We start from the raw sequence: 13,106 nt of genomic DNA on the forward strand, positions 1-13,106 counted from the left end.
ATTACTTTCACTTCAGTTAAAGTGATAGGCGACGTCAAACTGCTGCCAGTTTCTGCCACACTCACTGATTTGTCAGACAGATGGGTAATTTAAAGGCCATGCGCTGCATTGTGTCATGAAAAATACGGTTGAGTTGGGAGAGTCTGACAGATAGAGGCTTGGATGATCGATGTATGTATTGTGACACTTCCTCACAAAAGATTATCAGTGTTAGCCTGCAATCTCATATATCAAAGACTTCTGGTGAATACTGGAGCAAATCCTCCTGAGCACTTCAAGCAGCCATTGATAAAATGGGGCCAAACCCTAAGTCAGTGTCAGGATTAACAGCTGAAAAGGGAAAGGGAAGAACAAATGATAATAAATCATAAGTGATAGTTTGGACTTATCAAGTGTATTTTGTCAAAGGATTTCTAGGTTGAAGAATTAAGCCCTCCACCCATCACAGTCTCCTTATAACCGAGTGCCACTGTTATTCTACCTAACATGCACATCCCTCTGGGGTTAGTTTATTAAAATAAAAAAAATCCATGATGTTTCTCCAATAAACATGCTAACCACAGGATTTTTAATATTTTCTGCTTGAAAGAATTAAGTAATTTCCTTTCCAAAAGCATATAAGGGCTTTTAAACCCTGGGAACACAGACAGAAATTAAGTATCCTGCACACTTATCTCTGCTCTTCCTGCACAGAGGATTAACAGGGATTAATCACCACCACTTTAGTAGTAGTAATGATATACATTTTTCCAGAAGCATGGAACTCACGGAGTGTTTCAGGGAAGGTGTCAGAGCTGCAAGGTGCAGCAGTACCAGGATGATCTCAGGCACCACAGCTGTCGGTAGCTGCGTTATTGTGCTCCAGGAGGCAGATGATGTGTGTGAACCCAGCCCTGGCTGGCCGGGCCCCGCTCTGACGGCGCGACCCGCACCGCGTACAGCCATTCAGGCACCAACCGAAGGTCAGCAACGAGCCATATGGAGCTACGCCCTTGCTGCAGATCACATCTGCACCCCCTTCCTAATGCACTATTATTTTGTCTCCCCATATGTCCATCCACTTGTTAGGGTCTCGTTATGCTGCTTGCCAAATTGGCTTTTCAAAAAGTACAAATACTGAAGCAGTGGGATCTGCCCTTGTCCCAGCTCCAGCTTTTATTCCAGTGTAACAATCACATGTGCAATTCAGGCACTTTGTACTTCTAGGCAAAGTCTCTTCGACCACCTAGGATGTGTTATTGTGTGTGGTTTAAGGGGGGGAGGAAGGGAGGAGCCTCCTGAAAGCCACCGCATCATGTTGCTGGGCTATCTTCATCACAGTGCTCACTACATCATTCCCCAGCACCCATTTCCCCAAAATCTTTAGTTACTGCTCAGCAAGTTTTCAATTGACAGAAATGACTGTTAAAAGAATCCAGGCAATTCAAAGAGTGCCATGGGGAAGTCTTGTTCACCCATGATACTAGCAGCACTTCAGAAAAAGAATTTTAAAAATCCAGGCCATCTGCCAGTAGTAGTCTCTTCTCTCTTCATTTTAATACATGCATTGGTGTTTAGCAAAAATCAATTCCAGTTTCATCTCTGTGCATGTCAGTATTCGTGTACACAAAAGTATGCCTGTTTCTTATTTTCAGCTGCATTAGTTGACCTAATAAAAGACATCCTTCCTGTTATAAATTTTGCTTGATTTTCCATTCCCTGTTATTTTGGCTTATGGAGTGCTGCAATTTGGATTTGAAGAGGTGTGTGACTGAAAAAAGAGTTAGCTTAATTTAGTTCACTAAATTTTCTTGTCTTTGATCTTTTAAGAATATGATACTTGCATTTTAGAATGGATTAAAGTAAGTTCTTTAAAGTTTGAGCATGGCCATTCAAAACACTAGACTACCAAATTAAAAATGAAGTTGCTCCCAGTAAGGAAGTACTAAATTATTATTTCTTATTTTATAATAATTTTCATAGTTCTATAATATTATTGAAATTTTAATTATTAAATAATTATTTATTGTTAGTGTTATTTAGGATGCTGAAATCCAAAATGAATGTAATTTCCTTGGGCTCTCTCTCCAGTTTTGTTACCTATGTTTATCTCTGGCATGAGTCTGCCAGCTTGCTATGGACCTGGTGCATCAGCATGTAGCTTCACTTCCTAAATATCTCTCAATAATTTAGTATAAAAATGTAGCTCTAAATCTCAGAAGAACAGATTCAGATTTTATGCTACTTACAAAACCACAAGAGGGAGCATATACAAAAAGTCACGATCACTTCAGCTAAGTCAAGGCTTTGATCCACAGACCCAGAAAACAATGAGACAGACACCCTTAAAGATCAGTGACTTTTGGAAAAATTGAACTTTGGCAAAATTAGGGACTACCCTGTCTTCTAATAAAGAACCAGAGTGTTTTAGCAGAAACACCTAAACAGAATATCCTAAACCAGCCAGTATGGGAAACTCATTTGGCAAATCTATTTATCAGAGGTAGATTATGGATACAACACCTGTACAGTGAAAGAGATGAAGCAAGGTGGTACAGAGTTCCCAATATTTGAGTTCCCTGGGCAAGTGTCAGGATTAGCAGCTGGCTCCTCAGGAGCCAGGATCTGTGAGCATCAGCCTTTGCCAAAAGCTTCCTCACACTGCACTGCTTCACGCTGACTGTGCACTCAACATGTCATGGCTCATTAAAACCTTCATGGATTTCCTGGGAATTGCACTGATTACCCTGCAGCAGACAGGCTAGAAATTAGTGAGCTGCTGAAACAGTTTGTCACGTAAAACCCAAGGCTGCCTGGTTTTCAGGCACATACAAGTAACTTTTATTAACTCCGGCTCTTACATTTGGGACTCAGATATTGTTTTTGTGCTGAAAAATAAAGTATTGGAAATGCCAGATATTCCCATGTCACCACTTAGGTGACTGGTCACGCTTTCAATTTAATAAATATGTAATTTATAATTATTTTCCAATTATATTATTTAATTATTAAATTATAATCATCAAAATTAATTATATGGTGGTTATTTCATTAACCATTAACAATTATTTTATGAAATTGTCTTTAATTTTTATATGAAGCCACTTTAGATTATCAGGGCTCAAATCAAAACATTAAATATCATCAAGTTAAAATGTTTGCATGATAATCTGACTCTCATGCGTATCTTCCAGTTTAATACGTCCTCACTTATACATAACAATATCTGGGAAGATATTTGGCAGCTCAGGACTGACACCTATAATGATGGTAATCCAAAACCATGAAGAGATAAGAGAAAATGGGGTTGACTGAAGAGAAGAGGGTTTTGAAAGTAAGGTCCAGTAAAGTGGCAGTGTCCAGCAATAAGAATGTAATTATTTCCTTTTGTGTTGCTTTTAAAAAGGAAAATACGTTCAGCCCATTCTTTTCCCAGTGCATTACCTGGCCTCTTCCTAAGTTAAACTCCTATCACTTTTGCTCCCTCACTTCTATGACGGAGTTATTGGAGAGGAAGGAAATCACTGCACTGTGGGCTGTGAATCACTCGCTGTAACAGTGAGGACCCTGTAATGCCCTTAGGCACATCAGATAAATTCAAATAGAAAATTACAAAATGCAAATGCACAAGGATGATCCTAGCAGCAGCAGGAAACTCTGTTTACAGCACAGCATGAGCAAAGTGATGCTACCAAGAGGTGTAACCTACTGGGCTCACCCAAAGTGCTGCTCATTGCAAAAGGAATTAGGCTGAGCTTTAAGATGTGGGAGGTAACCCAACTTTAAACAGGATACATATCCTGACCCAGGAAGGGGCAGTGATATAGTGATATTTAAAAGCAGCTGAGGTAGATGTGAATCCTTCACAAAGTCCACAAAAACTCTCTTATCTGATTTTTCTCCTTTTAGCAACCAAACTAAACCACCCACAAACCCTGGCTCACTGGAGCAGCACCATGGGGACACAGCACAGGAAGTTAATCCCTGCCTCACGAACTCTGACTCCCGAGTCCCAAACAACGAGATCCTGCACATGGGCCAGGAGCTGGGCACATGGTGACAGTGACACACAGCTAAGCAATTCCTTAGGCTGCTGACACATTCAGGACAAAACCTATTGCCTTGGCCAAGACATGGCCGAACTGCTGCCCAAAAAGCTCTCATAGAGGCCAAGTGGGACCAGCCTTGTTTGTAAATAAGCTGGGAGAAAAAAAAACCCTTCAAAGTCCAGTATGCCCTCAGACACCCTGGCTGTGGGGGCCAAATAGCTGAGAAAATAGGATTTATGGGGTGGGGAAGGGATGAGAGAGCACAGGAGCTCTTCTTCTGACACTAAATGTGTGATAATCCCATCCAGGGATCCCCCAGGGACCAAGGGAGGTAGGTTGCCAGGGCAAACTCATAAACAGACGCATGGCATGCATTGCACATAACAGCAGCAATAAAAGTCATCTTTCAGTTCACTTGCTGGACTAAGGAAAAGTCAGCAGCACCCAAAAGTCTTAATTTTTCAGGTAAAACAAGTATGTCAAAATAAGTTTAATTCAGGCTTGGAACACATGTTGTTCATTTCAAATCATCTTTGAGTTTCAGACAGAAAAGGTGTCTGAAATTGACACCTTTTGACTTTTTCAAGGGTATATTTTCAACTTCAGCTAATTCTACTAACATGAAAAAACATTTACAGACCATCTAAAGGAACAGTTTTAAATCAAAATAAAGACAGTAATAGGAAAAACTGTGTTCAATTCTACCAGGCAATTAAAACAGGAGCTGTTTTGCACTTAGATTAATAGCTGCACTATCCCAGCCTACTGTAGCTTCTTTTATCAGAATACTGAGAGTTCAATACAATCAAGTACTGACAGTTTTCCCAGACACACATCTGCAGACACTATTCCCCAGTTCACAGTCCCAGCTGTGCACAGCACTGCTTCAAACAAGGGATGGGTCTGCTGGGAGCAGTCTGTTCAGCAGGAACACACTGAAGACAAGGGGCTGCTTCCAATTTACCACTGGAGAAAGTGGACAATAACGAGGAATCTGAGGGAGGAATAGCTCAGCCAGGGAAATCAGACTTTTAAGCTAGGACCAGTACCCTTCAGCAAAATAAACTTGGCTGAACACAAGCCCAGCATCCAGCTCTCTCATGCCTGATACCACTTTTTCAGCTTAGGCACACAAGGAAAGCAATGTGAAGAGCCCACCCCAATACTGAAGACAGGGCTATTCAAATAATATGCATCACACTCCATTCAGCAGGAAATTGCAATCTGCTTCCAGCTGTGCCTGAGCAAGGAAATGCAGCCATGGGCTACAGACATCTCCTGAAAGAATGGCCAGAGTCACAAGATATCTTGCAGGAATGCACAAAACATCACATGTCTTGGACCTTGCTGAGGCTGTGGCTGAGCTAACGCACAGTGCAGATCCATAACAAAGCCTGTTGATTCTGAGCCCTACAAAAGCAAAAGTGACAAAGGGAACAGAAGGGTAACACTGGACATAACCAAACTTAAGGCCTATCAGGTAACACCTTACATTTAGTATGAATCCTAAAGTATGACCAGACCAAAACCCATCCAAACCTCAGAAAAATATCTTAACCTAAACCTGCACTCACATATGGTTTACTCCCTTCCTCTTTCCTGACAGATTTTATGGATGAGGGTCCCAGAGTAGAGGAAGCGAGGATAGCCACCATCAGGTCATGTCATCTACTCAAGGTTATGCAGGAGAAAAAAAATGGTATTTACAAGTTGAGGACTTGTGACTCACATCCCTTGTTTTAACCACAGCACCACACATTTCCACACTTGAATGCTGACCAGACTAAAATGTGGTTCAAGAAAAAAAAAAAAACACAACAGCAGTTAGTTTGCAGAAGATTTTCCTCTTTCCTTTGGTGTTTCCAGGGAAGAGGTTTTTGCATTTGTCCATCTCCTAGAATGGGGAGGGCTTTGGAGCACAGCAACAAAGGCAACAAACATTTGCTGGGTGCAATACCCTCAGCCTTGAGGTATTGGTGGCTTGCTGGGAGTAGCAAATTAGGGCACAAAGGACCGTAACGGATCTTGCTCAAACTGCAATTAAGTGTCATCATGCCTTCCTGAGTGAATTATTTGACTGTCTCTCAAGAGCAAGCTGGGATTATAGTGTACATGATGTTATTCACCTGACTAGGGCACAGAATAATGATGGAAACTCAGATTCCTGGTGGAAATGGTTATTATTTTTCCTTGCCTTAGCAAAAACTGTAAGATCCTGGCCCACCACTCAGACAGGCTGCCTCTTTGTGTAGAGTCTGGAAACATATACAGCTATCACCAATGCTTCTCTAGGTCCTTAAATGGCTCTACTGCTACCTAGAGCAAGTAGATGGTAAATCCACAGTTCTCAGCTTTCCCTGTGCTTATCTCACATGGATTTTCTTCTTCTGGGATGGGACTCGTACAGTTCATTATCAGTGCTGGATGTTGAAAAAGCACAGAAAACCTCTTCTCCTGCAAAAGATCCTGTGTTCAACTGAATGGCAGATAGTCTTGGGGCACAAGTATCTCACTCTAAGAATGAACACACTTGAAAAGCAACTCAAGTACCAAAGTCCTGACATGAAACTCTGTCCTGTTTCAGGTATGCTAGAGACCTAACACTGTGCAAATAAATCCCTTCCATGTTTTCCCTGTGCAGCTATCAAGTACCACCCATGCATCTTGCTCTTTTCTATGAGCACCCCATTGCCAGCTCTCTCCTAGGAACTCTATTATATATCCTGCTCTCACCTCAGCAGAGTCAGTGGCCTGTCCCCCAGCATAGAAAAAAAAACCCAAATACATTTTCTGTCATTTTTTTTGGCCACCAGCATTGCAAGAAGGGACACTGGTCTTGTTAGGCCCCACTTCAAAGTTTCTGTATATCCCACTCCTTAATAAGCCAGTGAAGACTGAGCCTGTCTGCTTGGGCAATTAAATTCCGTAGAAGAAACCTGTAAAGGAGGAGGAAAGTAGGGATTTATTCACAGGCCAAAAAAAACCCAAACCAAAACAACCAACCTGAATGATTTTTAAATGGTGTAGAAACTCCAGTGTTGCCACAGAAAACACATTTTCAGTCCTGTTGCTCCTATCTGAGACTAAAACTGGCATATAAAGCTGGAATGTTCAAAGCAAGATTAGGTTTATCTCAAGACCCAACATAAGCTCTTCTTGCTGTCTAGTGACTTTTTCTTACTTGAATAATGGGAGAGTGTGATTTGGGTTTTTTTTCTGGTACCACAACATAAATCATAGTAGTTTCTACAGAACAGAGACACCTGGAACTACAGCTCCTCTGAGGAAAGTAATAAGGTTATACATTTCGAATTTTAGTTATTGTTTTGTACAATAATTTTAGTGTGAATAATAGTATGAATACATCCTCTTACACAATATTTTTTATTTCTGTAGCTCAAACACCATCAGAAGGTCACAGCATTACACATTCTGCATAATTACTAGAAGTATGCAATGTAAGCAGAGAGCCAAGGAAGGCTGGGGAGGTTACTTTCTGCAGTGTTACCCAACTCAAAGACAATGAAGGACGCACAGCTCCCAGAAAATCAACTGAAGCAGTCAGATGATGTTCAGCATTGATCCAAGGGTGCTGCTGGGAAACAAACAGATTGGCAGCAACACACCTGTCCATGTGCAAACTGTGGATCTGTACACGCAGTCCTAGTAAGAAACCATGCGTGCATTTGGGCACTTTTCCTCTCAAAAGAGGTGTGCCATTAGTACTGCCCTGTGGCAGTGCTGCTAAGGCCCAAGACAGCCTCCAGGCTTCAAGTGAGGCCCTTGGACATGCTGTAGGATTGTGGAACATCAATGAAGTGATGCCTGGAAAACTGTGATAACACAAGAGCCTGTTCCCCCCATGCAGACACGTCAGAGTTGCAGTTAATGGGGAATTAAGTAACCAGGCCTTATCCCAAAGACATGTTCCCTATAAAAAAGCCCTGAGAATCAGACCTGATGAAGCTATTCCTCTATCATAAATATCAGAAAAATAGAAAAGTGGCACATATGTTCTAAGACTAGCAGAAGAGTCCCCTCTCTACCTAACAGAGTCTGCCTATTAAGTGCTGAAAGTACTGGTAGGAACATGGTCTCAGCATCCTAGAATTTACTCTTCACCTCACTTATTCACTGTACAACTGCAGTAAACAGAAGTGAAGTAACTTGTGTAAGCTACACCCAGTGCCTTAGCCAGGAGGCCAATCCTTCTTCACCCTGTTGTGTGCCAAGTAACACCAGCCCTGGGACTTACACTCATCCTTCACAAGAGCCTCTTGTTCCTGAGCATGCCTCTGGCTGCCAAAGACACGAACAGACTGCTGGTTTGACCTGGGTGCAGACAGGCAGCATCCATCCCCCAAAGTCTGTGAATTCCTCTTCCACAACAGAAATAACACAATCCTGGCACAAATGAGGGGTAATGCAGTATATGGGCTTCTTGTAGGACAGGAAATTCATTAGTCACTGATTACATGTTTCCAGCTGCAGCTCTCAACATGTCCTGGGAACTGTGCATCAGGACACCGGTCTCACACCATGGAAAAGGAGCTTTTCCCCCCATGCCATGTCTGCTAAAGCAGGAATAAATCTTAGCGATACTCATGTCCTTTAAAAAAAGGAGAAAAATTAGCAAAATGGGAGCTAAATGTGTCACATCTTCATTGAAAGTGACAAAGTGAGATCACCTATTGTGGCAGGCAATATCCTCAACTCTAATTTTTCACCAGCTTATGAAGGTGAAAAGCAAAGGGAGAAAAGCCAGGACCAGGCTTTTTTTCCCTGATGACTACAGTCTGCAGGAGCTCAGTGCTGCTTTTCCAGCTCCCCCTGTAGCTCTACCAGTTGTTACATGGATGATTACAACACCTCTCCAAGCAAGAGGCAGGGAAGCCTATTAAAAGCCATTACTGGGTCTTGAAGAGAAGTAATTAGAATGAGCTCCAAATAGCACCAGTGTGTGGGCAGCCACCGTGGCGTGACAGGTGGGTGCTGCCATCACCGTGGGCTGCATTCAAGCTGCTGACCACCTGCAAGCAGCAGCTAGAGAGTAATTATCAGTCATTAATAATCCATAAGCCTGGTGTCCCATGATTCATCTAAGGAGTCCCAAATGCCTGGCAAAACACTAAACCTCACAGCTGTAAGGATGGTAAATACCGTGTTCTCATGATATTTTGTTGTTAGGAAAACTAAGGCACATAGATGTCACAGCACTACAAGTAATCACACAAAATTTGTGGGTAATCAGACCTTCTGAGCTTTAACAAACCTATCAGACTAAGAGTGATCACTCTGAAAGGGAGGCACAGCATAAGGAGCCCACACACTCCTCATTTCAAAGGCTGCTGTTTAAAATTCCAGCTTCTCTGCCTCGTTCCAAGTCACACTGTAATTCAAGGGGGAGAACTTGAAAGGATCCAGATCTGGCTTCTAAAATGACCAGCAGCTCATAGTTTGTGACATTTTTCATCTCAGTTTTATGAAAGAGAAAAATGCAAAAAGGCTCTCAGAGTTTTGTACATCAGCCTGCTTCTAGTCCTGTTCCCCAGGAAAGGGCTTTACAGGTATAAACCACAGGGTAGTACTACTAAGGCATTATTGCTTTTTTCTAAGTAAAGTCCCAAGGGTGTACAAGGGGATGGTGACAGCAAAATCCAGTCTACACTCCCTGTTGCAGCTACAAAATTTTCAGTGAAAATAACAAGATCACATTTAAAGTCTTTAAAGTAAATGATCAATTCTGCCTGAGGGGAAAAATGTTGGTTTTTTAGTCAAGGACTTTGGTAAACCAAGCCTCTAAGAATTTCCTGCATCAATCAGTACGTGCTGAGAGGCAAAAAGGAATGGAATTGCTGAAAGCAGCAACTAACAGACCATTGGAAAGCACCTCCCCTTCCTTTCTGCATACACTGGGGCTTTCAGTGTTTACCTGCTGCCATTGGTAACAGCCCACTTCTGAACCATGAGGCCACGGGAAGAGCTTGAGACTTACCTCTTGCAGAGGCTACTGACAACCAGCCCTACAGCTACTAGGGTTTGTTCATATGAAATATTTCAAGATAGCCAGACACCAATATTTCCCAAACTCCAACCTTCACAGCAGCTGCTGCAAGCTCAGAACCAAGATCAGGGGCATGCCAACACAGTGGTGGGAAAGTCTTCAAGGAAATCCCTTGAGCAACAGAGAGCCCAATCAGGCCATGTGGACACTGACATACTCCTGTGGCTGGATGAGAAGTGTCCCCACCTCAGTGCTGTCAGTCCCTTTCTTGGGCCAGAAGACTGTCTGCTGCTCCTCTAAGACACAGATTTCTGACCAAGGGTGGAAAGAAAGCCTAGCTCTAAGGGATCCACCACTGCAGCAGTAGCACAAACGCCTATGAAGGCTTCACCTTTGTACATTCCAGCAAGGCAGAAGGCCCAGCAACCCACCACAGAGCCACAAGTCCCTTTTTATCACTTCACTCCTCTGCTGATGCTGTCTGAGACCTCAGCAAAACTCCATGCCACAAATAACAGCCTAGCTGCTAATGATGGGGTAGAGCTAAGTGTGTTTATCCCTTGTTGCCCCATCCTGGTGCAAAAGAAATTCCTGCTAGAGCTGACCTGAGGAAGTCAAGCGAGCGGGATCCTGTGACCCTTTACTGAGGTACTTGCCAAACTAAAAAAATTCAGTGGTGGTTCTATATGACCTTGAATGGAGACCAAGAGGAGGAGCTGTCTGTAAGAGCCAAGCAAAACACTGTGGGCACACAGGAGAAGGAGAACCAGAGCTCGTGCCTGCATGGTTGTCTTTAAATAGGCAGTTCCAAAAAGCTCCTGTGATTTTCACAAGGATTAATACAGACGTATTAATACAATCCTGCCTAACACTGAGGAATCATCCATCCTGAGAAACATTTCTTGATAAGTTCATGGAAGACATGAGCCAGGGCAGGGGAACTCCCAGAGCTTCAGCCAGCTCTGCAGCAAGGCCACAGCACAGAGCATGATGCTACCAGCAGCTCAGGTCCTGCAGCATGAGAGGAACAGGCTAAGGAGGCTGGGGACCAACCTACTGCTCCCAAAGGCAGGACTGCAGGGAATCAGTCTGTCCCATCAAGGGGAAGGGCACGCAAACATGAAATGAGAGAGAAAATGAGGAAGAAACCACAGAAGGAAATGGAAGATAATGTCTAGGGCAGGAGACCAAGCAGGGCACAGGTAAAGAAAAGAGCAGGATGGGGAATGGCAATATGACCATGATAAAGAAAGAAAACTAGATGGATGGACAGCTTTGAAATGACCTTAAAATTATAAAAAAAGGTGCACCTGGACCCCACCAAGAACTCTTTTCCCTGTTCCCTCCCCCCAGTCCCTCAAAACCACACAAAACAAAGCAAACTCTCACTCCAGGATCACCACACAGTCTCTGGCCTGTGGATGGCAGAGCCTGGAAGAACACCATCTCCCCAGCCCCACGCTAAGTGCTCCGCCTGCTGCCAGCACAGCTGGCCAAGGAGTGACCTCATCCTGCCTGGGCTGGGGCAGAGCTGTGCCCTTGCTCCTGGGGCTGCCAGAGCTCCGTGCTGCCCGTGCTGCTGCTCCTTCCCAGCACTGACCTGCTCTCCCAGTTCTTCAGCCACCATGACAACTGTGCACGTGTGTGTGTGCTCACATTTACCAACCTGCACACACAGGTGGATTTATACACATCCCCCAGCAAAATCCCAGCTTACAAGGAGTCAATTATCCACTGGGAAACTGCTACTAGAGATGTTACTCAAAGAATAAATAATAAACTTGCTCCTTTCTGTGCTAGTTCTCTCCATGAAATACAGGCCTGTGTGGTTTTTTTGTTTGTTTTTTGTTTTTTTTTTTTTTTTTTTTTTAAACAGAAGAAGGCTGACTAGTTATATTCTTGTTTCACTTTCAATATTCTTCAGCCTTAGTTAATTTCACAGGCCAGGGAACAGAGATGATTCTATGATTCCACTGGATCTGGCTCAATAGGATTCTTTCCACCCTATTTCCCAGATGTACATTTGATTTTTCTTATGTTACCCCTGATACAATAATCCTTCAGCTTGATGTTTTACATTGCCTCTTTTCAGCCCCTTGTTCTCCCCACAGCAGAGCTGGGAGGCAAGGAACTGAGGATCCCTGTTCTGAGCCAGCCCCCTGCATGTTTCTTGACCACGCTGGCTAACAGAGGCTCTGTTGTGCTCTGCACTGATAGAAATGTCCCAGCCAAGGGAGTGAAAGGCAGAGGATAGATTCATATTATACAATGTTAGTGCTATCAAAATACAGCTGGACCTAAAGAGCCTATTCAGAAGCTCTAGATCATGCTTAAAAATTAAATAAGGTGTCTCAAGCACAGCTGCCTTGAAAATGCAGCTTAGTGAAACATTTAAGACCATTTTACAAAGTAGTATAAGAAGCTAGGTTTGTTCTCTTGGTCTCCTTATGTGCCAAAAGAAAAATGGAAGAGATTAAACTTTAAATACTGATGCAGCACGTTTGGTTAATGACTAGACAAATGGCATAATATTTTGCCAAAAGCAAGAGACATGCAGTTTACTGCTCTAGCTGATGCAAATTAGAGCTACTTTTAAAGTCTGTCATTAGGTGTGAAAGCTACCCAGGCAAACAAGCCTGGGCATCTGCACCAGTCCTATCCCCAAAAAAGCACTTTAGGGACCCTATTGCTGTAACTCTATAATCCCCTCACCCGAGAGCCAAGGTGATGAAATGTATGGACTCTGCCCACAGGGGAAAGAGAGATGCTGTTGTGTCTGCTTAGTTCTCATGTTACAAAAACCACTGCAGAAAGCAAAACCGTGATGGTGAAACAGCTCAAAGCAGCAGCACTCAATTCTTAGGGAGTCGTTCCCTCAGAATAACAAAACAGAGACAACCAGAACAGTGCCAGGCTCACATAAACTGTGAGAGCTCTGAACTAAGCTATTGCCAGTGACAGTACACAGACATCTTTGTGGCTCTGAAAAGCACAAAATCCCTGCTGCCTCCCAGGAGGAGTCTACTCCTGACCTGCTTTTGGCCAACAGACTTCACCAAGGCAGGACATACTCC

At 43.2% G+C, this 13,106-nt stretch overlaps 1 protein-coding gene across 1 annotated transcript in view; it reads right to left on the reverse strand.

Moving 5' to 3' along the window:
• The window catches only part of ANTXRL (ANTXR like), a 56,893-nt gene that overhangs the window by 6,225 nt on the left and 37,562 nt on the right, over window positions 1-13,106 (reverse strand). The window lies entirely within an intron of this gene.

The sequence above is a fragment of the Onychostruthus taczanowskii genome, unplaced genomic scaffold, assembly GCF_017590055.1.
Source record: "Onychostruthus taczanowskii isolate IOZ18803 unplaced genomic scaffold, ASM1759005v1 scaffold5, whole genome shotgun sequence".
Classification (NCBI taxonomy): Eukaryota; Metazoa; Chordata; class Aves; order Passeriformes; family Passeridae; genus Onychostruthus; species Onychostruthus taczanowskii.